Source organism: Ambystoma mexicanum, chromosome 3q, assembly GCF_040938575.1.
Source record: "Ambystoma mexicanum isolate Mex_15411 chromosome 3q, UKY_AmexF1_1, whole genome shotgun sequence".
NCBI classification, from domain to species: Eukaryota; Metazoa; Chordata; class Amphibia; order Caudata; family Ambystomatidae; genus Ambystoma; species Ambystoma mexicanum.
In genome coordinates this window covers 790,745,178-790,772,262 of record NC_090926.1, presented here as the reverse complement: position 1 = coordinate 790,772,262, position 27,085 = coordinate 790,745,178, and the positions used below count along the sequence as shown (strand labels likewise).

Here is a 27,085-nt window from a genome sequence, read left to right as displayed (position 1 = left end):
GAGGGACTGTTGTGGGGGGTGGTGGGAAGGGTGTTATGGGTCTGTTGTGGGGGGTGGTGGGAAGGGTGTTATGGGTCTGTTGTGGGGGTGGTGGGAAGGGTGTTATGGGTCTGTTGTGGGGGGTGATGGGAAGGGTGTTATGGGTCTGTTGTGGGGGGTGGGAAGGGTGGTGGGATGTTGTGGGGCTTGCACTTCTTCACCTTTATGTTAGTCAATACACTGGTTTCTGATGAAAACACAGCCTTGGACATCTTCATTGTGTGTGTGTGTACTTCATTGGCGACAGGGTCCATTGCGTGCTCTGAGACATACACCAGTGCACTCCTCCCCATATCCATGTGACAGTACGAAAACATGTTCCGCAGATTGATTGGCTGATCAGATGCTGTCTCACAGCACGTGCCTCCTGGCCATCCCCTCTTGCAACACCTGCATCCCCTTCACCTCCGTCCACATCAACATCATCATCCTCATCATGTGCTTCTATTCCAACGTCAGGGGGCAGTGGGCCATTCCGTCTGTCACACATATTGTGCAGCATGACACATGCCATGGTGATCTTGGCCACCTTCTCATGTCCATACAGGAGAGCAGCACCAGACCTGGTAATGCACATACGACGTGACTTCAAAAGGCCTGCTCAGTCACGATGCGGTTACGGGTATGTGCACGATTGATTACCTCCTCGTGCCTGTTCTGTGGTCTCCGTACAGGTGTGAGGAGCCAGGTTTTCAGGGGATAGGCCGCATCACCTGTATGGGGGGATGAATGGGGTCCTGCTCCTGTCAACTCCAGGGCGGCCTGTTCACATCACACAAATTGACATAGCATTGTGATGCAAGTGCTAAAATGAGCGCATACATGCAGATGGTCTGTGTGACAGCAACGTGCAGGTGTGTGGCCGACCCTGAAAGTAGAAATGGCACAATAATGCCTACAACAGTAATTTTCACATGTCCTGGGTGTGGCCAGGTCTTAGGTGTCCCTGGCCCAGGCAAATTTTGTAGCACACTGCTTGTGTACTGACATTCTGACACCAATGTTGCCATGCTGTGAAGCATCACTTCCGTGGTGCTATAGGTGTGTGGGTCAGTGCTATGTCTAGGGGTGTTCACTTTGCATGCATTCAAGGGTACATTGCTGGATTGATGCTGTGATGCGCTGATTCTGTATTACCATCTTGACGCCATGTTGCTGATTTGTGTAATATGTGGCGTGGCATGATGTGCAATGGGGATGGATGTGTAATATTTTGCAGCCTGCATTGTTCTCATAGTCGTGCACCTTCAAATTGCATGTGGATTCTTCTCAGGTAAATCGTGGCCTTCCCTGAAGGACATTGGCGTACATCTGTATGTCCATTTTCCCTACGGACGCCAGTCAACACCCAGTTGGAGTATGTATCTCTCCCCCCCCATTCACACCCAGTTGGAGTATGTATCTCCCCCCCCTTCACACCCAGTTGGAGTATGTATCTTCCCCACCATTCACACCCAGATGGAGTATGTATCTCCCCCCCCCATTCACACCCAGTTGGAGTATGTATCTCACCCCCTTCACACCCAGTTGGACTATGTATCTCCCCCCCCATTCACACCCAGTTGGAGTATGTATCTCCCCCCCCCATTCACACCCAGTTGGAGTATGTTTCTCCCCTCCACCCCCCATTCACACCCAGTTGGAGTATGTATCTCCCCCCCCCCATTCACACCCAGTTGGGGTATGTATCCCCCCCCCATTCACACCCAGTTGGAGTATGTATCTCCCCCCCCAATTGACACCCAGTTGGAGTATGTATCTCTCCCCCCCCAAATCACGCTGCCATGTGCTTGCCCTGCTACTCACCAAGTAGCCACGAACGTTGTCCGGTGTGTCGCTCCATGTAGCGTGGCATACTTGAGTCCCGCAGAACCATGGAATCATGTGTTGATCCTGGGAATCTGGCACAGCAATGTGTGATTATCTTGCTGGCGTCACATACCATTTGGACATTGATAGAGAGGAATTGCTTCCTGTTTCGGTACACTGCTTCATTGTGATGTGGGACCACCAATCCGCATGGGTACAGATGATGGCCCCGATGCAACTTGGAATGCCTGCCAGTGAATAGAAGACAACTTTTGTGTTTGCAATCTCCTGGGCAGTCTGTGGCATGGATATGTGTTCAGGTGCATGCTTCAGGAGTGCATCGAGTACCTGGTTCAGCGTCCGTGAGGATACTGGTTGTGAGATGCCATGCATCTGTCCCACTGTATGCTGATAGGTGCCTGTGGGCAGGAAGTGGCGCTCACTCACCACCTTCAGTAGCGGGGGGATGGCAGTTCTGATGTCTATGAGGCTCGCAATGTCGCCGTGGATCATGTCCACGATGCTGGTGATGGGAGCCCTGTCCAGACGGTACAGGGTGTGTATCTGCTCAGGGGTCAGGTTGAATGGACTGACTCTGATCCTGGGTACTGGTGGGTGCCTCTGTGGTATGATTAGGTGCCGTTGTGGTGCCTGCTGTGCCTGTCTTGCCCTCCTCCTCCTCCTCCTGCGTCTCCTTTGTGCTGCCTGTTGTTGTAGCAGCTGCGCTGCAATGAGGTCCTCCAGGCCATGTAATGCTGCCAGTATCGGAACCATCTTGGTGTGGGAGGGGTGTGGGAAGGGGTGTGGTGTGCTCCTTTTGAGCTGCCACAGTCTCCATTTCCTTCACCTGTGCTGATTTGGTCCACCTGTGGCAGGTGGGAATACTGCCCATTTCCCTTAACGGGTGGTCCGCGATGCCGGTATTTGCACCATGGCGGTAAGGGGTTTGGGGGGATTTACCATGCCGCTATTAGCATGTGCACTGGCCTTGTGATGCTGTGCTAACAGCGGCATGGCGTAATTAACGGAATGGAGGGTCGCGCGCACGCGGCCTGCCCGCTATTAGTGGCACCGTAATTAGCGGTGCCGCTAATAGCGGCGTGCCGGGTCGTGATCCACATGAGGATTTAACATTACCGGTAATGCATTACCGGTAAAGTTAAATCAATACCGCCTTCCGTGTAATGAGGCCCAAAGTCTGTGATGAGCCATCCATGCTTGTATTACTGCGTATATTTCATTAAGGGTTATGCTGTCTGTTGCATACTCACCAGATATGGGAATGAGTATCTGGGCGTCGTCCGCATAATTGGTATACGTGACACCCAGATAGTCAAGGATATCGAAGAGGGGCTTTGTCAATACATTATAGAGCGTAGGAGACACACAGGAGCCTTGCGGTACCCCACAAGGTACCGGTGAAGGTTCAGCAGAATCAGTGGGAGAGAAGATCCTCATAGTTCTGTTTGCCAGGAAGGAGCTGATCCAAGCAATGGCTGCGTCGGAGAAGTGTGCTGCAGATATCAGATGGTGGCAGAGCGTTTGGTGGTTGACCAAGTCAAAAGCTGCTGACAGATCAAGCAGTAAGAGGAGTGCAAGTTTACCATTGTCTTTTAAGATTTGGATCTGAGTAGTGAGGTCTATCAAGGCAGTTTCCATGCCATGTCTGGGTCGGAAGCCGGATTGCCTTAGTCCCAAAAGATTGTTCGATTCTAGATAATCCTGTATTTGCAGGTAGGCTGTTCTATCTAGTATTTTTAGTAAAAAGGGTACAGTTGTTATCGGTCTATAGTTAGACGGGTTGGCAGGGTCAAGAGTTGTTTTTTTTAAGTAGTGGAATGACCCAGGCGTCTTTTAAATTATCAGGCACTACTCCGGTTTTGAAGGAGGCATTGATAAGGTTAGTAATGTATGGGGCCAGGTCATGTGCTGCTGCTTTGATGATCGGGGCAGGGCAGGCGTGACTTGTTGGGGAGTTGTTTGTAATCAGGGTCAGAGAGTAACAAGCATTTTTTCGCATTGATTTTCGATTGTAATCAAGCTATTTTATCTAATAGTGCCTTCTGGATGTTGCCGCACCATAATGCATCTGTGACAAATTTGTCAATAGGGGCAATAGGTGATTCTAATTCTTTTAGGATCTTGAAGAGTTCTTTTGTGTTGGATTCTGCTTGCATAATCCTTTTGTTGTAGGTGTCTTTTTTAGCGAGTAAAATGGCTTCTTTGTAGCTAGAGGATGTTAGGGTTAGCTCATTCTTGTTGGTAGCTGTAGGGCATTTTTTCCAATGTGCTTCTGCAGTTCTTTTAGTTTTGCGTAATTCTCTTAGATGCGGAGTGAACTATGTATTTAAGTGGCGTTGTGGTTTAGATTTCCGCAGTTTTAGTGGGGCTATGGTATTCAGCGCTTTAAGAATTGCCTGATTATAAATGTCCACTAAGACTGTAGGGTCAGGGGTGGCAGTGTTGTTGAGAAGGGGAGTAATAGTGGAAGGAGTTTATCCGGTGTAATGTCAGATACAAGGATCATTAGATAGGAGATCAATAGAGCAGTTAATATTAGTGAGCCAGTCCAGTGTTCTTCCTTTAATATGTGTAGGCTCGTGAATAATGTGAGTGTGACCTAAGTCAGATAGGGTGTTGGCTAGATCACGGGCATTGGTATTCTTGCGGTCATTAAAACCAAGATTAAAGTCCCTGAGTAGGATGGTTTGTAAATTAGGTTTAGTGTCCGTGGATATAAGGGATACAATATCCTCTATGAATGTGAAATAGGTCCAGGAGGTCGGTAGATAAGGTGCACTGTTGCTGTATGGTTAGGTGATAATTGAAGTTTGATGGACAAGGATTCAGCAGAGGGGATTTGAGCGTCCTGACTGACTCTAATGTCAAAGGTGTTTCTGAAGATGAGGGTGAGTCTGCCTCCCTTCACCTGGTTGGTGTTTCTATCACGTCTAAAGATAGCATAGTCATTAGGTATAGCAAGGGCAGAGATGGACCAGAGGCTGCATTTAGCCAGGTTTCCGTGACCGCGAGGAGATCGAGCTTTTCGTGAGTTATGAAATCAGCGACGTCCAGAGCCTGGGCGGGGAGGGAACTAGCATTCACCAAGGCTGCTTTGATGAATGTGTCTTTTGCAGGTTTTTTTGTGGAGGTTGGGGTAGGTTATGCAAAGGGATGGGGTCTCGGTTGCTATTTGAATCAGTGGCCAGATTAGATAGTTTGTTATCTCTACGCGAGTGTTTGTTGCGCTTGTGGGCATGTGATTGGGGGGTTTTAGTACCCAGTCAGGCTCCTAATCTAGAATTTCTAGTTAGAATACTAGGGTAGTGAGAGCAGGCTGAGGTAGGAGCGTGATTGTTTGTGATATTTTTGCAAGATAAGGATGAGCTATCATATAGCTTCAAGTATGGGCGCTGTTTTAGTGGGGGTAGTTCTGGAATTAAGTCAAAGGTTTCTATTAGTAATAGTACAAGGTTGATTAGGACATGGTCTGGTAGCAAAGTGGCGTATCCAGAGTGCCGGATCATCCAAGTATGGGTACTAATCCACAAGGTGTGGGTAATAGCTACCTTAAGTGTGCTGGTATATGTCTAATGGTTAGTATGTAGCTGGGGCTGCCAAGTCCAATGTCTAGTGTAAGTGTACAATAGGTGGAGGAGAGTAGTTAGGCACCAATACATAGTGGAGGTAAGCGATGCCGGTAGGCAGGTATTAGGAACTCAGTATATGTGGTACTATTAGAACACGCTTGAAGATAATGCGGTGTCTACAGCTATGTTCACTGAAGTTCGTCTAGGTTACCACAGCGAATAAAGCCCCAGCTTTAGTGCCCCAGTTAATCAATTTGGCTAGGTTGTAATAAGGTGATACCAAGTAGTTCAGAATAGAAGCAATTAGCCAGGAGTTACATAAAGGCACCATCTAGTTGTAAAATAAGGCAGTTAGCAAGTGCCAATGGTAGCACAAAGGTTCTAGGTGTGGGTCTGGAAAATATCTGGGGCTATGCTAATGTCGGGACTGTCAGAACTCAGGGCTAGCCGGCCTTTTGGCTAGCATTTTGGTTGTAGCCCTTGAGCTTCTATCCAGGGCTACAACCAAAAGACACAGGGCTATAGCTCCCCCAGCCCTCCCCAGCTTTGCCCCTGCTAGATGCTGTGGCCATGGTGACCCCATCTGCAACAAGGTAAGTGGGGCAGTATGAACAATATACCTGGGCACGGGGATGCTTGCCTAGAGCCGGGGCTTGCTACCTGCTGCACATTGCTTTTGTTTGATCCCCCCTCTGCCACCATCCAGCATGTTTAGGTGCCACTGTCTTTTGCTTCCACTTGGGCCTGCTGAGTGACTGTGGAAAACTCCGCTGGGGCGTACTCAGCTCGTAGCTCTGGTGGCGATTTTTCTACACCCTACACTGCACAGAAACGAGGGCAAGAACTAACTCATGGCTATCGATGTTCTCTTCCTTGTAATGGTGACATGGTTTTCCAGCTCATCAAGGATGCACAAGTGTGACCTGGACAGACCGATACAACAAGTAAATCAAACGATATTAGCATAATTGACCTAAACACATTTGACCTAAAACATTTGATCTAATACTTTTGACCTTTTTTCAATGTAATTAAATATATATATGGGGTGGGAAAGGGTGTAGATTAGTTTGAGAGGAAGCGGGGGATTGCAGGGTTTCTCCCCCAGCATTTTAGACCGAATAAATGGTCAAATGAATTCGTTCAAATGTGATTAGGTCAAATGTTTTAGGTTAAATGGACCCAAACCAATGAAAGCAATGAGGCACCTTATACAATGCAGCCGCATGATCTGTTCTATGGCCTCGCATGCCTAAGGATACGTGAACAATAGGGGCTGGTGCCGCGGAATCGTAATGATGGTGGACTCAGTGAAGTAAACTCTGTGGCTGAAGTGGGCGGGAGCCGCGGTGCTCCTCTATTATTTTTTATTATGTTTTACAGTTCCTATAGATTTATTTTAAAAAAGAAACCCTTGCAGAATAGAAAGAAGTTGAAACTTGCACTTCAGTGCACTGCACTGAACATTCCCTTAAACAGCAGGCACGTTGGTTTGGGGGTTTGTATTGTGCGTGGGAGGGGGTGTAGCGATGGGGTTTGTGGGGAGGGAGTCAGGCTAGCTGGGAACACAGTTCCACTACTTCTTTTCATGCACTCCGACCACTGAGTAAACTGAAAAAGTAAAGTAATGTAACTGGATTTTGCTTAGTGCTACTTCTGATAGTTGGGCGGCCTCTTGGCACTGAAAAAGTAATGGGTGCCAGGCTGCTAAGTATACATACCGGATATTATGTCTCTGGGCAGCCTTCCATGCCATTATCGTTTAGAGTGTCTGTAGCATTAGAGGAGAGGACTTCCACGTGCAAATCAGACCTGGCACAACCACCAAAACGGCAGTCCAATCCGTACTGCTAGGCCATGACCCCTCTCCACAGACACACAAGCGCCTCCAGTCGTGCTTTGCCTTGGGCCAGACTACCCTCACTGGTGGCAAGAGCAAGACTGTGCTATGCACGACTCTCCAGTGCAATGCCAATGGTTATGACAGATGCAAAGCCTTCTTGCCATCTGTTTTTGGTTGTTGGAGTTGCTTTGCCTCCCTAAGTGAGAGCGAGTATGCGATGGCAAGATGTCGGCCTTACTACATTAGGGGACTCCGACCGCACCTCAGTGATTAGTACCAACAGGGCAGACACGTGTCTGTGGTTGCTAGTCTTCCAATGCAGAGGTTTCATGGCCTACCATCTATGGCTGTGCTGCTCCCTGGAGCAGTTTACACGTCTACTAGCATTATTCAGTTAGTGGTTGGTCTAAGACTGATTTGTATTTGGCTGTTCCCCTTCAAAAATGGCGCAGAGGGGCTAAAATGTCTGTGGTATGGAAGGTTGACCAGAGCAATACCAGTGGTTATAATTCGGTTAAAACTTTAGATCGAACGATTTTCAGTTTTGGAAAGCAGAGTGCTGTTAATAGAACAAGACCTAGCCAGTGCTTCCCCACAGGCACATGCTTCTGATGTCACTTCCTCTAATCTCACTTCCCATAACAGCACCTGTTCAAAATTAGCAACATAGGGCTGCCCTGCGCATGTAGGTAATTAAAAGGTGGCACCCTTGAATCTAATGTAGCTAACTTAAGACTCTTAATTGGGATTCTATTAATACACAATTTACACATAGATGGATAACATTAACTGTCAATTTAAACCCTAGTCAGAGAGAGAGCCACAAAAACAGGGAATGTACCATTAAGGCAGGCTTGTTCATTTTAACTGCAAGAAGACTCTTTCGAAATTAATGCACCGAGCAGTTCCAGAGAGCAAGAGGGACCCGACATAGTTTCTACTTTTGTGACTCGCTGGATGCTTTAGACTACGATCCCTATGCTCCTTTTCCGCGATTCTGCTGGCTAGGGATGATGGGAGTTGAAGTCCAAAACATCTGGAGGGCCAAAACATTGATAGACATGGCTGGGTTATAGATGTTGACAGTCCTACTGCCAAACCGCACACAAAGACTTTACCAACAAATATGAAATCATATTTAATCACCCTACCAATGTCTCTAGACATTAGCTAGCCTTAGGTCTGAACATGGGTGCGGCAATGGGGAGGGGCCAAGTGGGATGTGGACTGTGCCCCTTCCTTCAAGTTCATAGAATAGGGAGGGATACACCTCGGGCAAGGATTCTGCGCTCTGAAGCTAGGGTGGCGAGTCTGCACAGTACAAAAGCAGAATAATAGAACATAACATAGAGGTAGCCGATAACCGCCCAAAGCGCTTGCCCGGTACCACCATTCCACCAGGAAATTATATGATATATGTCATTTATAACACACCTATACACAAGTGTTTCTAGGCGCGACAAGACAAGGGAGGGAAGACAGAGGGAGGACAAGACAAACGATCTTACTAGGGCTTGTGTCATTCAGGTAGTGTAAGTGCGAAAGCGCAAAGGGCAGGGGGATGGGAGAGGGGGAAGTGCAGTCAGGGCAGAACGCTCTGAGTAAGTGCAGCGCGGCTCTGGGTAAGTGCAAGGAGGAAGTGGACTGTGGTGTTACAGTTACATCACCAAAGTGCGCGGTAGGCCCGGAGGCAGTGCAGGGGAGACTGATCATGGAGGAACCCGGCACCCAGTGAGACTCTGAGGGTAGCCAAGCAACCAGCCGCAGCCGACAGCAGGGGAGGGAGAGAGAGAAAGCAGAGGAGAAAAGGAAGGTCTTGAACTGCTTCTGGAACTTCAGGTGGTCTGGCTCAGGTTTGTGAGGGGCAGGTAGGCTATTCCAGAGGAAGGAACCTGCGGAGGCGAGAGATCTACCCCCGCCTCTGCCTGAAAGGCAGTGTTTTGCTGCCCGGCAGATCCAGTCACACGCGAGCCCTTCATCGAGCCCCGGCTGTTCAACCATGGGCTCTTTGCATGCAATGACAGCAGACGCATGCACAACCTGGGGGAGCGCGCGGGGCATCCTGCAGCACCCCTGCCAGGATGCGCACCAAGACCTCTGTGTGCAAGAAGTGTGCAGTGCATTGCTGGCGGCGCTGGGCTCTGTACACATGTAGGAGGTGGGCCGACCCCCAGATCCCGAGTTACCCATTGACAAGCAGTTGGCAGGTTGGAAGATGAGGCGAGTGAGGGGTCTGCCCAGGTTGGGTGCGCGCAATGGGAAAGTTAGCGGCCTGGTTGAGTTGTGTATTATGCAGTTCACATTTCAGATTGGCCGGTGGGGTGGGCAATGTTAGTGCCCACGCCCTAGGCACAGCAGGGGTTAATGGTGCCCAGGCAAACACGTTGTAGGACAGGGCAGACTTTAGCGAGGTGGGCGGTGGCAGTGGGGAGTGTACAGGTGGGTGGGCGCAGGGAGCAGCAGCATTCCATCCCGGCCCCACCCCGCCTCTGTCCCCAGGGCATTCGTGCCCGAGTCGCCGGTACTAAGAACACCTTCCTATTCATCTAGCGCTCCCTGTTGCAGCTTCGAGGCGGTATAGATAACAGACGTGTCTAATGAACCACGCATTGAACACCATAGCAGGCCCACTGCTGTGCAGTCCTGTAACCAACATGTTGCGCACAGTCCCGAGCAGCAGCAGCGGCATTTACCCGCCTGGCTACCTTACAGCCTTACCTTGGGTTTGTGCAGGATTTTGGCATCCTCCCTCCTCTCCCTGGAGGTGCAGATCCTTTGGAGCGTTACTCGCCCTGGAGACGCCTCCCTCTTCTCCCCGGTCCCGATGGAAGCAGGTGCTGTTTCTGAGCCCCCCGAACCCCTCTTTAGTACATGGGTGGCCTCTTCACTCCTCTCCTTTGAGTTGGCTACTTTACTCCTCGCCCTTCCCGCCTCAGCCCTGGGGTTCACGGGGCCCTCCTGTCTCCCCACTCCGTCCGTTGGTTCTCAGGATGCGTGTCCTCGCTGTGCTGTCGCTGGTGGCGAGGGACAGGGTGGCGGCGCCGCCCCTGCTCGGTGCCCGTGCCTTCTGGGGTCCATGACCCCCACGCTCTTGCCGTGCGGTATAGGAAGTTGGTCAGTAGGTAGAGAGCGAGTCGCGGGGCTCTGGCCAAGGAGCTCTGTCCTTGGCAGCCTGTGCTCGAAGCAGCCCGCGTCTCGCGAGTGTCCTTGCTGTGCTCTCTGCTGCGTCCTCTCACGCGCCCTCCCCGCATCTCCCTCTCACACAGGTGGTTCACTGTGCGCTCTGCTCTGAGTGTGCGCGCGCCGCGCAGGAGCCTGTCCTTTATTTACTGTCCGAGTCCGCGCACTCTACGTCCTGTGATTGTATGCACCTGTCCCAGGGTGTCTGTCTGTGCCCCAGATTAGTGGGCAGCCTCTGTACCTCTGCACGTGGCTGCCTGTGTGTTTGCATGTTTGTGTGTGTGCCAGACCATAGGTTAGTCTATACACCTTTGCACGTGGATGTGTGAGTGTGTGCGCACCAGACTCAGTCTCTGTGTCTCTGCACGTGCCCGTACCAACGTACGCTTGTCTGTGTGTGCCAGACTCTAGGTCAGTATCTGCAACTCTGCACGTGCCCTTGTTATCACACGCGTGTCTGTGTGCGCCAGACTATAGGTTACGGTCAGCCTGTGTACCACTGTACGTGGGTGGGTGCGTCTATGTGCGTGTGCGCGCGCCGTCTCTGTACCCCTGACCGTGCGTGCCTGTTTGTATGCACAAGGTCTGAAAATGCACACTTAATGGTTGCCCCCTCACCCCTTCCTAACATGGCAATTTTAAGCACGTTTGGGGCCCTGGGCACAGACATCTTTGGGGCCCCCTTCCACCAAACCAAAGGAATTAAGTGATCAAGAAGATCTGCCCCGTCCGCCCCAAACCCCCCCTGCGATCACAACCCATAGGTTCATATGCCGCCTCACAGCATTACAAATAAGCATGTTTACTCCCTTTAAGTCCCCTTACCCTCTTCATTCTTGCTCTGATCAGAATGATACTGCTGGCCTTCAAATGGTACTTGTTTACCAGTCTACGAAGAGGTTACTTCTGTTCTAGCATAGTTTCAGGAGACTTGTTATCAGTAGCATCCAGGAAGGTATGCAGCCTGTAGTATTAATGCAGGCCTGTATCTAAAAGGTACATGTAACCCAGAAGAGACAGAGAACTCGCATGTTCTGCCGCACAGAACGCAAACGCGCTCAAGCATGGATAGAGCAGACCAATTGGGAGGAAGGGGATAGCTACACATACCATAGCATGGATAGTGGATGCAGATTAGAAGCTACCAGGAATGTGTCAGCATGCAGACTGAGATTAGAAGTGGGACATGGTTTTCAAATAGTGTTGCCATTAGAGATCAAAGGAGCAAGTGCTTGTGGCGTGTAGTCTATCAATGCTCACTATTATAGTGGAAGCAACACTGTAGCCAGTGAAACCATGAGTGAGGCTGTTTTGAAGATCATACCCCGAGAAGGAAATGTCACGTTTGAAAGGTTCAGGGACAGGCAATTTTGAGAGGCTAGGCAATACAAGATTAAATTAGGTGCCCAGCATTACACACACTGGTTAAGGGGCGAATCTGGGATGTGTGCCAACTCTGCAATTTCTGCATTTGAACACTTTCATTACCAGTTCTTACCATGAACTAAAATAATCTCATTTTATAAAACTGACTTGGAAAGTACACCAATCACATTACCAAACATGAGAATGTTTAAAAACAAAATATTATAGAAGGGTGTAACACAGAATGATTCTAGCTTCCTTCTCTCCATCATCAAGAGAAGTATATAAGTACCAGCATACCAATCAGTGTGATTTAACAATTTAATCTGGGTTTGTCTTTTGTATTTTAAAGCTTTACATGCTTCCAAAAAACTGGCTTGTGAAATCGTCATTTATAAACGTGCAGAAAAACCTTTGACTTTTATAAAAAGGCAAAGCGTTTTTTTGTGTCAAACGAGCAGATTTTAAAATATGCTTGTCTGAGTCCTGCATCATCTGGTCTGCTCCCATCTGTCTGCCACCCCTTCCACTCAAATGGCCTCCATGAGAAGAAAGATCAAGTAATGGGCTAAATGATGCCATCAGCGTGCAATACGGCAAACTTCACAGAAGACAGTAGAGTAATGTACGAGATATTAGATGATTTGACCAGGATCACTGTATTTTCTGCTGGCAAAAGCCAGGATACAAGCTGTTGGTTCCAAATTTGGATACTTGTTCATCTCTTGGACTAACAGTTTATGCTCATAATTGGAGGCGATTGCCTAGGGCTTACAACACCCCATCTGAACAAACCAATTTCTAGACCTTCACCATAAGGATGACATGTTCGTTTTTTATTACAACCCCTATTTGGTGCAGGTATATTGCTGACAATAGCACCTGTTCTGCTGCAAGACCAAGTACATATACAGGCAGGTTTATAAACTTCAGACATAGGAAAGGCTTAGCCTGCCTTACAGGAATGTGCTATTCTAATCTTGCATAGGAACGCATATCTCTGCAATAAGCGCTTAACAAACTGAGCTAACTTCTGAAACATTGTGGCACCCAATTTACCAATATGCATTTCAAATGTAGCTATTGCACATAATCAATATAATTCCCACAGGAAGGAAAGAATGCTACAGGAGTTGTGCCACAAGGAACACACAAACTATACATGCCACAGTGAACACAGAAAGCATTACATGATGAATTGATCGAGGCAGAATGTACTTGCCAGAACAGGCAGGCAATAGGTTTAGAGCATCAGCATCATGCCATAAAATATCATGATGTGTGATATTTAAGTCTGGTGAACAATGGAGTCTTACTTCTTTAGATCAGCTTGTGGGGCCCCCTCCAAGGTGGGGGCCCTGGGCAAGTGCTCCTTTTGCCCACCCATAAGAACGTCTCTGCCCCCCAACACACCTTGGTTCGAAAACAGTCTGAGTCACTGAGGGGGTACCCAGGCCCAGATGAAAATGTGTGGGGGTTTATGTCACATGATTGCCCCCCTCCACCAGAGGAAAACAGTCCTAGGGACCTGTGGACCGCATACATTGTAATGGAGACAAATAAAGCTGTGGGTTAATAGCCAGGAGATGGCCAGCCAGCAGGCAGCTAAAACACCAAATGATCACTGAAAAGCTATAAATCCTCCACCTGGCTGATGTGGAGGAACTGGTGTTAAAAGGCAATGAGGTGATAACACATCTGTTTACCTGAGAGAAGTGATGGTGGGTGGCAAAGGCTCCAGCTTGTAGGCGGGAGCTACAAAGCGCACATTTAAGCGCACATTTATTTAAAACCCCAGAACGAAAGAAATACAGAAAGGAATATATTGCCGTGTTACAATACAACTGACTTGCAACAAGTGAGCAGTTACTGGCCCCCTCAGAGGCTCAAAACCCCTTTCAACTGAAATGGTTGAAGTTCCCGATTGCCGTCCCCCTGTATGTACCACTGCACGTGCTGTGTGTCTGTGGGAACCAGTCACTGTCCATGTCTCTGTTAGTGTCGTCATCTAGCCAGGGATGTCATTTCACCAAAATGCCAGGGGTAGCGGAAGTGACATCACATGACCCTTGACCTCTGATGACATCACAGAAAGTGATGTAAATTGACCCCACCCCTAAGTGACTTCACGGGAAGCGTTGGAACACAACCTTTCACCCCTTGACAAAACAGGAAGTGGCATCACATAGCATTGTTTCTAAGTACACTACGGAAAATATGGTTACAATATCACTGTAAAGTGATATATATTTCATACAAGAATGGATCAACATATGTGTAATTAATATCAGTGCGTATAGGCCCTTATTACCAAATTACTGTGAAGGCAAGCAGACGTCCAAGGCCAAAAGATAATGATGCGTCAGTACGTAGCACTTAGGCTTAAGCGATTCATATAGAACAAATACACACACAAATACACCCAACCTGTGTTGGTACTCATTTATCAACCTTAGCAAGATAAAAGGCTGAGTTGACCTTGCCGGGATTCGAACCTGCAGATGACACACACATTGCAACAGCAAGCCCTCAACCCACTGAATTATCCTACCGGGTGTAGCTATCAGAAAAGCAGCCACTCCAGAAACAAATAGCAACATGCTGCTGGCCCCATCCCAATAGGCTCAATGTTAGGGGTAGCAAGGGAGTCCACTGGGGTAGCAAGGAAGACCCCAGGGCTCGCAAGTGCGACCCCTGGTGACCTCTAAATAACGTCCCTGCATCTAGCACTGCACTTTGCCTGCCCTCGTCTCTCTGTGTGTGGTAGCCCTTTTCTTTAAAAGTGTCAGCCTGTCTCTTGCATGCCAGTCCAGCAGCTCGTTACTGTCTTGTCTCTATGTGTGTCTTTGTAAACGGCAGTCTCTATCGCTCTTGCAATCTCCATCTCTACATGTGTCCCTGTGCGTGCCTATGTCTCTCTGTGTGGCAGTGTCTATCTCTTTGCCAGTGTCTCTCTATGCACATGGCAGTCTCGATGCTAGTGTCTGTCCGTTTGCCTCTGCGTATGTGAGTCCATGTTTTGATAGTTGGCATTCCTCACTTGGTTGTTAGGCTGAGTAGTGGCAACTGGCAAACAATTAAAATCATCACCATGAGGCAAAATTATGGAAAACATTTGTTTGTCCGTAGGCCTTTATTATTTACAACAAAGATTATGAAAACCCAAAACCTCAGATGCATGCTTTTGGGCGGTAAGAGGTCAGGAGGAGATATGCCCTATTGCGCCAGCATTACTGCTTTCAGTCCAAAGGCCCAGGTCCATGTAAATGGGACCCTGTTGCTATTATGGCTGGCACCATCTCTTTTTGTGCTGAGGGCAGCCTCCTCCCTGATCCATGCTGCCAGTCATAAGCCCACGACTTCCCAACAATATTTTGAGGAATTTTACTATCCGCATGGAGGGTGTGCACTCACTTGGGTTTTTTGAAATTTTAAAGGAAATGGAATGATGGTAGATGAACATCCGGGAAATGTGTGGGGCCAATCTGCACACATTTTCTATTCTCACTGCACAACATACACATAGACCCGTGTACTCTGGGTGGACATAGCCTACAGGTGCCGTCCACCCTGTCATATTTAGTTGGGATATGACAGCCAAGAGTACATCAAGGCATCTCAGAAGGGGAAGGGCAAAACCTTTCTCCTGCCATTACCAGCCCAATTAACTAACAAAGGCGCTATTGATCAGCCCATTCCTTTTGCTGAGGCTCTGCTGCTGGTGGCAGCTTTGCATACTAATCAGAGTTTCATTCAAACAGGTCCCCATGGTGCATGGCTGCAGAATTTAAAAAAGGAGACAGGAAACCCCAACAACCTGTAAAGGAGCAGGTAGACGCATATACCCTAACTCCTGCCCCCTTACCGCCATCATACTGGAACAGTAGAAGAAGATCTGTATGTGGGACCCCCTGTGTTGTCCCTATACTGCAACAAGTGTACGCGAGATGGTATGCACTAAGACAACCATACCAAATGTACCCTCACACTAAAAGCGTGGAAGGATGTCTGCACGCACCATTGGACATTATGTAGTGCTCTGTGACATCTGATGAGGGCAGAGTGATGTCATAAAGAAGATATAAGAGGGCATACTGAACCAATATGAAAATACTTAAGAGAGGCTATATAACTGCTACAGAGGAAATTATAATGTGGCAAGGATGGTCATGATAGAAAGATGGATGTCGGCTTGTGTAAAGATTAATTCCAGCTACCTCAGAAACAGACCAGGAGCTCAGAGTCAGGAGACGCTGGAAAACAGCTTAGTGTGCAGAATAAAGAGGAGTTTAGGTTGGCCTGGGATCAAAAATGCTATTTCAAGGCATAGTTGCAAAGCACAAAGGAAAGCAGACGGATAAACCATGAAAGTGAGACATATTTTTCTTAGATTAAAGAAGAAGAAAACATTTACAAGAGCCAAGTATTGGACAATTAACAATGATAAGGCTCCTACAAGATGGAGTGAGCGAGTCTCTAAAGGCCAGAAAAGTCAATAACATCCAGCATAATAGAATCAAATAGCATTAAATTAGAGGTCAAAATTGACATATTTACGGTCTCCTCAAGTCGAAAACAAGGGCCATTCATTAAGCCTTAGTTGAAGACAGTGGTGTACTTATACTTCCTTGAATGTCCCATAACAGAGAGAAGATACAAATTCAACTGAAACTTTGGCTTATGGTTGGACTGATGAGAAATCATGGAGTGATTGGGAAAGTGGGGAGTAATCTTACATGAATCAAACTCCTGGGTTTCGGTTTCCTGCTAGCCGAACTAAAATTCCAAGGTTGGGTGGGAATGCCAACCAATCAGGGGGTCAATGGGGCAACCTGCTATACAATGTTGCACAGACCAATCTGCTGCCATTTTGTCTGATATACTCAGTATTATACCTATTTAGAGGTAGTTCAAGGTGTGTCCTACAGATAAGGGGCAGCCAATGAAGTGCTAACCCATATTTATTATATAACACATATGTTCCCATAACCAATCCCTCTCAACAATAGGTTTTGCAGTTTGCCATGTAAGATGATGTGATAGATGACGCATATTGTGGTATAAGACTTCTGTGTAATCAAGTTTGTGAGTGTTCAAGCATCAGTCCAATGTCTGCTAGTTTACCCTGCTTTATTAAATTGAGAATAAAATAGTACTTATTCTTTGAGTCTGTTTGGTCATTTGGTCTCAGATCTTTATTGGTAATTCCATCTCGCACAAGAGACGCTTTTAGGTGCTAAAGCACTAACCTTTGATATGCAATACATAAACCTGAAGCCAGCTTCCGCCTCTCAGTATAATGGGCAGTGACCTGTCATGTCTGGACTATGTGTTTACAGTAGGCAACCCCTGCAGGTGGACTCCATTCAGAAGGTACGGGAATCTGGTTTGCAGGAGACAGAATGTCTGTTCTCAACGCACCTTCAAGGGAGACCTGCCGCTTTAATCACAAACCACAGAGAGCTCAATTAACCAGAGAGACCATTTGATCCACAACAGACAGGAAGATGGGTGGGACTTATTATTACATGCTTTCACCCCTTTAATATTTCTGTTGCAAAGCACTCTGGTTATGACCTCATGCATACAGGAGATTGTTGTGGGGATCCAGGATTGGTTCATTAAGGTAGGCTTAGCCTACACCAATCACTGTGGCCCATTTGGCTTTAAAAGAGGGCTGAGGGCATCTGAAGACGTTACCAGAAGCAGGAAAGAACAACCCAGCATTGCTAATGAAGGTACCGTCTGCCCTACATTTTTCACCAGTAAAGGACAGTCAGGACATCCAAGAGGGAAGCAAAATCCCTCCCCTAAACATCTCCAAGGGAACAGAGGGAGATACCGAATCCAGAGGACTTTCCAGCAGCTTCAGAACCGGTACCCACCCAGCACACAGCATGCCATGCTAGGCTCTGCAGCAAGCATCCCAGATGGGAAGTGCCAGAGAGTCTCTCAACCAAACTAAGGATAAGGCAGCTGCTTGCAACACTCTCCTTAGCTGTGGGCTGTCCACTATAAAGGACAACACAAGCCCAGTGAAGAAGCGAGGAGGAGTGCATCGACAAGCATCTACCAATGTCTGCCTTAAAAGACATTTTCGAGCCAGTCTGGCCCCTCGAGCTGCAACCGACTGCACTGCTCACAGTTTTTACATCACAGTTGCTCATACCATCTGAGTCGCCTCTACCGGTGCTTCAGACCTGCCGACCAGCACTGAGAAACCAATTCCTGACCCTGAACCACTGTGTAGGCCAGTCTGCAGCCATCTGTCCAGCCGCACTTGTTGAACTGCCTGCCGCCTGATGCCCGCAGCTGTCTCCCATCTTGAACACTGTTGCAGAAGCTGCAAGGCACCCTGAAATCGACTCGACCCTATCGAGCACCACAAACATCTACAAGCACAAGATATATTGTGATTCTGTCCCCCTGGTCCTTCTCCAAAGGCCCCTAATGACATTTTATGACCTGTTACTCCCTTTGTGTTGAAAACAAATATCCTTGAACTATTGCGATTAATTACTTTACTGACTACCCTCCTATCAGTATCCAGAGTGCATCCATTTTCCTTCTGTGAAACTGTCTGTCCTACGCATTTCTTTACAGTGTGGGTTTTATTTTGTAGTGTGCTAGAACTGTCTGTTGTGATAATAATAAAAGTAGATAGTTTTATACAACCTTGACTGGACAGTCCCTTTTATCATTTGGTAATGATAGTATATTTGCTGTGTTGCAACTAACCAATGATCCACAACCTTGTGGAGATATAAGACTGCTGTTCTGTCCACGTTACCAAATTTGGACAAGGAGGTTTATAATTGCTTGTGTTTCCCATCTGTTCAAATCCCTTCTGGTGTACCAGCGGTGTGGGGCTGATTGATGGTTTAGAAACCGATATTCATTCCTGGACCACCTGTGCCCGAGAAGTTGATTCGTCACAAACGTCCTGTTGTCTTCTTTTCCAGTCGCCCCCGTGTGGTTGCTGGTATTTTCTCATATTTCTTTTATAGGGCGGGTTTGGGTGTTAAAGAATATTCCTTCTATTTGTGGGTCGTTCTCCGAACAGAGCTCGACCGTTGTGACTAATCCTTATGCCAATGACTATCGTACGTACGGGTCAAAATTGCCCTGGGGGCTCATTGCAATTTCCAGAAAGACGGCCTGATCAAAAGGGTCCGGTTTTGCCTGCCTCCTCTTGCACCTACTTCCCCATTTGTCCCCCATTTGTTCAGAGGATGGCCAGCCCCAAGCATAGCGGGCCACTCCTCTGCCCCTTGCCCCCGGGGGATTCTTTATGCCTATCCTCTCCTGAGGGAGGCTGAAGGGGTGCTTCTCTGGGCTGGCCAGAACCGGCTGTAGGCCAGGGTAATGCTTAAAAAGTCTGGAGCTCTGTCTGGTTGGTCCACCCTCACATGACACACCCCAAAGCAGGCAAAGGAGCGAATATGGGCAAGGGAGTACCTCAACATATTTTCTCTGCTGTCTGTAGAGACAGCGAGTCCCAGATATAACAGTTAGCAAAGAGAAAGATAGGAAGAAACAGAAGAGAGCAAAACTGGAAGTGACTATAGCTGAAACAAGGCGTTCTCCTTGCTGGCAGCAGTTGTAGAAATACAGGGACACAATTGTCAATGAGCAAAGGAGGTATGGTTCCACTGGGTGGATAGATTACGACTGGGATTTTAGATCCAATATGGCGCTGGTTCCCTATATGACATGGAATCAGAAGGACCTGGAAGGTTGGGTTTCCTACATGGAAGAAAGGACAGGGCCATCCAGGCGAGTGGTGAAGCGTCACGCGCCAAGCATGGTTTGGTAGGTATGAGCTCAACCAGAGAGGAACTGCGAGCCCTTTTGTCAAGGCCCCCCGGCGCAGAGGGGAAAGGATCTGGAACACAAGAGCAATGCTCAAGATCAGGGGTCAAGAGCGACAGAGGGTACAAGAGCGATGGACAACTCTTGCAGGTTGTTTAACGTGGGGGTCGTGCAGTTGAGGGACAAAGTGCAGATTTACACATGAATGTTCCAAGTGTGTGGGTGGACACCAAGGGGCAAAATGTTACAGTTTCGAACGGTGGGGCAGGGGTAGGGATCAACACAGAGGTGCTCAATAGGCCAAAGTGGGCAAAAGGGTTCTCCCCGTTTGACAGACTAGTACTGCATGAGTTTTTAAATGAATATCTAAAAGACAAAGTGCGCAAAATACTATACAAAGGTTTCAGTGATAGTTTCCAAATGCCTTATGAGGGTCCACTGATGGTGAGAGTTGCAAAGAACTTGCCGTCAGCATTAAAACAGCCGGCAAGGAGAAAATAAGGAAGGAATTGGAACAGGTCAGGATGGCAGGCCACTTCCCTTCCCCTACCCTGCTCAATTTCATTGCGTCCCCATTGGGCATTGTGCCCAAGAAGGAGCCGAGGAAGTTCAGAATGATACACCACCTTTCCTTTCCAAAAGGGGAGTCGGTCAACAACTGTCTTGACCCAGGGCACTGCTCAGTGTACTATACCTCTTTTGACCAGGCTATGGACCTAGTGGCTGGCACGGGCAGTAGGGCCCCTGCTGTCCAAGGTAGACATAGAATCTGTGTTGCAGCGCCTGCCGGTGAATCCCGACAGTTTCCATCTACTATGATTTCAGTTGGAGGGCATTGTAGAGGAGCAGCTGTTACATCTGCACGAGATCCCGCCGTAGTATGACGTCACTCTGATACATAATTGAGTATAAGAATAGTATTTTTGTGACGATCATTGAGAGACTGAGTGTACATCCGTTGATGATCGTTGTAACTTCCATGTTTTTTATCATTGTTAATAAAACAGTAACCTGCCATCTTCTTGAGTTTGTCCAGTTATTTGGACCCAGAATTGTTCTGGTGTAATCCCATCCAATATAAATGCACGTTTCAAAGGGCTATAAGCTCACATGGCAGCAGAGGTAGGTTTCAGATCTAAACTAGTTTGACTTCAGAGTTTCGGTTGATCAGGCATCTTCTGCCATTAGCTGGAAGATCGTGGAGTTTCCTGTGGAGAGCGGCTGATAGAAATAAACTTGCAAGAAGCATCGAGAAGGTGGGCAGGTCCCTCTTTGAAGAAATCCCTGCTCGGTTTCCACTGGCACTCTGCGGACGGAAGCCAAAGTGGTCAAATTAGAGGAGGAGTCGATACTAAAGGCCTCGAGTTGATTAACAGATGTAAGTATACTAAGGGAAATGGCAATATAAAGGGGCAGCATTTTGATGTTTTTGGGTAACGGGAAATGTTGTGTAGATAAGGGAACACCTAAGTAATACTTTTTCAAGGGAAGTAGAAAAAGACGTTTCAAATTCCAATCAAAATATTTAGAGAGACAATACGCACAGCCAGGACTGTGAAAGGTGACATCTTAAACCCCATACAGGGTAATATAATTGGAGGTGAGGAGAGAATACCTTGTACTATAAATAATTATAGGGAAATGAGAAGGTGATCACAAATGTTATTAATGTGTATTGTGTTAGTGTGTTAAGTTTTATCTGTTGTGCAAAGCTTCGAGGGGTAGTAAGCTGTAAAGGTTGGAAGTGATGTTGTTTTGAGTTAAAGTATAGTCAAACGATTGATCCCAATCAGAAGACAGATAGGTTGTTGAAACAAAAGAGGATTGAGCAGCAATTGATGGTGCTTGCTCATATTTGTTGTTTTGAGATTAAATGTGGGGAGTAATACGCTTTGAGATGAATAGAGATTTTATTAATGATCTGGTAAGTATCAACAGTCAATTGCGACTTGTCACTATGGAAGACACTCCTCTCATGCACCTTTGTAAGACATTACCAAGAAATACGCCCAAGCTCAAACAGTACAGTGCAGAATTGGTAAAAGGTACAGCTGATAAAATGTTCATGCCATTGCCACAAGGGGGATCGTTGTCAAAAGAAGTATTACAACACATGACTATATATGTGCACGCTGCGTACACAGGAAAGAAATTAGAGAAAAGACTGGAAGTTTTAGAACTTTGGAAAATGTACCAAGGAGAAAGAGGACCCACCACTGGAGGAGTGGATGCTTAGTCAGGATAAGTGGGAGGGCATTGAGCCCTCAGCTCCTCTTGCTTTGCCCAAAATTAAGAGTGCAGAAACAGACAAGATAGGAGTGTATCCTCTGAAGGAAATGAAAGCAGTGGTGGGGTATAGTAACCCAACATATGAACCCCATCACTTACAGTAGTGATGATAGTCCAGTAGAAAGCAAAAGGAAGATGCCGGTAAGTTCATACGAGATAAGGAAGAAAGAAGCGAGAGATTGAATATAACGACAGACATAGACTGAGAAATCAAGAGCTGGAAAGAAGAAAAGGATAGGGCTGATGAGGTAACGCTCGTAACGAACAAATGGATGGGAGAACAGATATTACTCAATTTAGGTGGGAAAAGCATTGAAGAGCTTAGGCAAAGAGAAGATAAAGAAGAACAAGAAAAGCAGGATAGGGAATGAGAAAAGAGATTGAGGGAGGATGAGCAAGGAAGAAAAAACAGGGATCGACGGGAACAGATATATAGAGAAAAAGAGAAAGATGAGAAACAGGCAGAGGAACAAAGGAAGTACAACACTAGAAAGAAAGCAATAGAAGAAAGAGATAGGAGAGAAAGAGAGAGGAAGAAGAAGCACAAAAAGTGAAGGAAAAAAGATTACAGAGAAGAAGTGAAGAAGAAAAACAAAGACAGGAAGTGAGAAGGGAAGAATGAAGGCAGAAAGAAGAAAGGGCAAGTAGGCATGCAAGAAAGCAAAGGAAAGTGGACTAAGAAATACAACGGAATAGAAGGCAATGAGGTCTTGATGCCAGTCTTATTCTTAAAGAACGAATAAGACCAAGTGAAGGTATACAGGGGCAATGTGATAAGATAAGTGAAGTTCTTACGATGAGAAAAAAGAGTCAAGAAACATCTAAAGAAGCACAGGAAGAGGAAAGATATGATGCAGAAAGCATTGGAGAAAGGATTGATAAGATATATCAGCAAATAAGGCAGGAGAGCGAGTTGGGGACCCGAGAGAGCAGTAGCCTATCCCTGATATCCTATCCAGGATGAGGAGGAAAACATGTTTAGTGATGACCGCCAAGCAATGTCTTTGAGCAGATTTAATTTAGATAGAGAAAAGGAGGATGATGGTCTCACTAGCTGGGGTGTAGCAATGTCAGACGAGGAAAGAGAGTCAGGTCGTGAGACAGAGGGGGAGGGTAAGTGCGTCCCTTTGGGAAGTCAACAGATTGATAAAGAAGTTAGATGGTCGGATCTGGAACACCCTAAGGAAAGGAAACCAGATTCTATACATATCCTGAGCTTCTCCGAAGATGATCGAGTAGTGAGAGAGGAGAGTCTCCACCTTATGTGAGTAGGATAAGGTTGTTACCAGCACGAAGATAAATAGGGACGATTACCCCTGCATTAGGTAAACGAATAGAGGGATCCGACTATGGGATGGAGTTCTCACAGTTCCCCATGCTAGAGAAGACCGCAATATATTCCATGGCCTCAGATGGACAAGGATGACTTAAAATGCAAGCTCCCTAGTTTGACTTAGGGGGCTGGGAAATTGATATACAAATTGGAGAAAATGACAGGGGGAAACACACTGGCCATAGGAGATATAAAAGGTCTATTGCAGCTATTCTTGGAGAGAGAGCTGACGACGTTTGGAGGCTTGCCGGATATGTGGGTGTGACATCACAAAACACAGCGTGTGAACCCTGGGAAAAAAACAGGCACTATTTTATCATATTCTGTGTCAAGGATTGCCAGAACCGGTACAGAGACAAATGAAAAAAGAAGTTGGGATGGAAGCAAAACCATGCAATGAGATACAGTTAACTATTGTGTATCATTGTCTGTTATTGCAAGAGAAGAACAAAAAGAAAGATAAGAACAGAAAGATTGAGGACGGTAAGTTAGTTCAAAAGAAATTGTGAAAGTTTATTATAGAAGAGGCAGTATTGACAAGCAGAGAAGGAGTAGGAACGCAAGAAATAATCGGTATGTCACAGATGAATAATTCACACCCAATGGATCAAAGTGGGTATGGGTTTTGGCCACGAGGTACGGATGTAGAGGTGTAGGCTTCAGAGGAATAGGAGGCGGATTTCAGAACACCCAAGGCGGATTTCAGAATCCCCAAGGTGGATTTGAAAATGCCCAGAATGGAAGTCAGAAAACTCAAAGAGTGTTGGTCAGAGGGCCACCCCCAGTGTGTTGGAATTGTGGGATGACAGGGCATATTGTGCATGTATGTGGAAGCCGAGGAAATGCGCAACAAAATGGAAAACCTTTAAGAGGCGGGATAGCTTATCCACAGCTATACAGCACACAAACACGAGAGGGCTTTTCCCAGGATAACTTATCCTATCAGGCACAGGTGCCGCAAGAACAGCAGGCACAGAAACAGGGGCCGGTGAAAGTCACAAACTGCAAGGACAATCGCAACAAGCACCTAAGCAAACACAACAGAATACAAACACACGGCAAATACTAACACCTAGGATAGTGGGTGTCACTGTGGTAGGTGGGAACCCGCTTACAGGATCAGGGATGAATTTGTACCCACAATAGGACAGCCCACAGGGTGACTTGATGTGTTCAGTACTATCAGTAACACCAGACCCCCAAGAGGAACTAAGGGTTGATTGGAGCAACTCGCTCTTATATAAGAGAAGGAAAATATCCAATGTAAGGTATTGCCATGAATGCTCAAGGGTTCTCTGGATCTATGAGTGTAGTTCCTTTTACTGATAAGTTAACTGTTTCTATAGGGGAATGTGACATGTCTGTCCCCTTGTTATATGCACAACAGATGCAAGTTAACATTTTGGGAAGAGATTTAATGACGAAGCTTAACATGACAATTTAATTCACTGATCAAGGAATAGTGTGCTCCACTCCAGGAATACACTATTCAAACATAGGAGAGTTTATACTGGCATGTACAGGGTAAGTGGCTCTATGAGACTTTCCGGTAGATCTGGGAGTCTTCATGCATGCGGTGAGCATTTTATTAACAGGGCTACCTGGATTAATAGGGAAGATTGTGAGGATACCTGGTGAGTTCTTATTCAGACCCCAAGTACCTATGGGTGAGGAAGAAGGACAGACTATTCCTACAGAATTGGAAGCAGCTATGGTACGAGGAGAAATAGCAATGCTTGCTTGAAGGAGTAGATGACAAAGGCAGATCATGGAGGACAATGATAGATCTTGAGGAGTGATACAGATTGACTGACATAACAGATGAAGATATGTTCAGAGATGAACGTATAGATGACGAGGTAGTGTTTTTTATAAGCATTACATACTGGATAAAGATTGAGAAAAGGGAAGTCCCACAGCAAATGGCGATAATGCAGCAACAACCAGCATTCTTTCAGGAAGACCTAGAAAAGGTGCAGAGTGTTGTTTGGACTACAGGCCCATATGACGCAGGCCTATTGAAGGAAATAGTAGAGGTTAAAATAAAACTCGAGCCAGAAGCAATTTTACAGCGAGCAAAACAGTACTCTATGTCTCGAGAAGCTAATGAAGGCATATTTGAGACTATTACAGCATTGATGAATCAGGGAATCTTGGTGTCAACAGAATCCTAGTGCAATACTGTGTTGTGTCCGATACAAAAATCTAAAGGAGAGTTCTGGAGATTTATCCAGGACTTGCGGCCCCTTAATCAAATTGTATAAGCTGAGTTTCCATTAGTTCCTAATCCTGCGACAATATTATGTAGCATTCCAGTTGAATCGAAGTATTTCACTGTGATCGATTTGAAAAATTAGTTTTTCTCGATCCTGTTACACAAAGACTCACAAGACCTTTCTTCCTTTACATTCAGACAAAAGAGACCAGCACATCCTCAAGGGTATTGTGAGTCCCCATTGATCTTTAACAGGGTCCTACAGCTGGATCTAGGTAACATTGAACTTAAGAGTGCAGTAATTTAGTAAGTAGATGACTTATTGATCTGCAGTGAATCAGAGGATGATACAAGGCAGACAAGGAAAAATGACAGTTTTGCCAGGAGGAGGTGTTGTACATAGGTCAGTTAATTTCACATGAAGAAAAGAAAGTGACACCTGAAAGAGCTGAGGCTATCACGAAGACACCAAATCCAAAAACAGTGAGGCAAATGCAGCAGTTTATCGATTTATGCAATTATTTCATTATTCATATTTATTATTTTCGACTACAGCACATATACCAAGCCACTTTTACAAGCACAAAAGATAGCACACGTTAGTAAGGAAAAGATACAATGGACAGATGAAATGGAGGAAGGATTTGAGGATTTAAAAAGAGTAATTTGTACAGCTCCAGTTTTGGGAATCCTCAATTATAGTGAAGAATGCTATTTGTTTTCACACACCAATGGGTAGGTTATGACAGCAGTTCTCACACAAAGGACAACATTAGGGTATACATATTTGGCATACTACAGTGGGATTTTAGATCCACTAATGAGGGGATATTTTCCATGCGAACAATCTTTGGCTGCTGCCACATTTGCAATTGAGAAGTCCACAAGTATGGGCTGTTCCATGACTCTCTACGTGGAACACGCCTATTTGCCATTTTAGAGAAACCCAACGGTACATTAATGTCTTATAGAGCTTCAGCTTATGAGGTAACAATTTCTAATCCAGTATTTAAGGAAATGAGGTGTAAAATAGAGGCCCAGCCACTTTTGTAGCTGAACCTGTGGAAGAAGGTGATCATGTACATGACTGTTCAAATTATGTTGGTTTTTATGATGATACACCCTGTGTGAAAGAAAATGGTCTAGCGGGAGAGGAAATTCTCTTTATTGATGGGTCTTCGAAAATGGACCAAACTAGTGGGGAGAGGCATTCAGGCTCTGTAGTTGTAAGACACAGATTAAATAGTGAATTTGAGGTAATGGCGAGTGCGAAAAGACCATCTCATTTTTCATCACAAGTGGCAGAAACGGTAGTGCTTATTGTTGCGCTAAAAAAACAAAGGGCAGGAAGTGACGCTGTAAAGTGACTCCATCTATGTGACGTCAACCATATATGCAGGACTGTCACGCTAGAAAAGGAGGGGTTATTTCTACACAGACGGCACTCCAGTGCAACATGTGTCTCTATTGGACAGGCTCATTAAGGCACTACAACTCCCAGTAGCCATAGGGGTCATAAAATGCTCAGCCCATACTAAACAAACAGATTTTATCTCTTGCAGAAACGAAGCCGCAGACATAGAAGCCAAAAGAGTTAAATATTCTTCAGA

At 46.4% G+C, this 27,085-nt stretch overlaps 1 protein-coding gene across 4 annotated transcripts in view; it reads right to left on the bottom strand.

Annotated features, from left to right (window-relative positions):
• GRIN2C (glutamate ionotropic receptor NMDA type subunit 2C) overlaps nt 1-10,526 on the bottom strand; it is an 853,359-nt gene extending 842,833 nt beyond the window's left edge. For all 4 annotated transcript variants that reach the window (XM_069654855.1, XM_069654858.1, XM_069654856.1 and 1 more), the window contains exon 1: nt 10,000-10,526. The gene's annotated coding sequence lies outside the window, so the exon portion shown is untranslated. The remainder of the gene's footprint in view (nt 1-9,999) is intronic.
• Between the last annotated feature and the right edge of the window lie 16,559 nt (nt 10,527-27,085).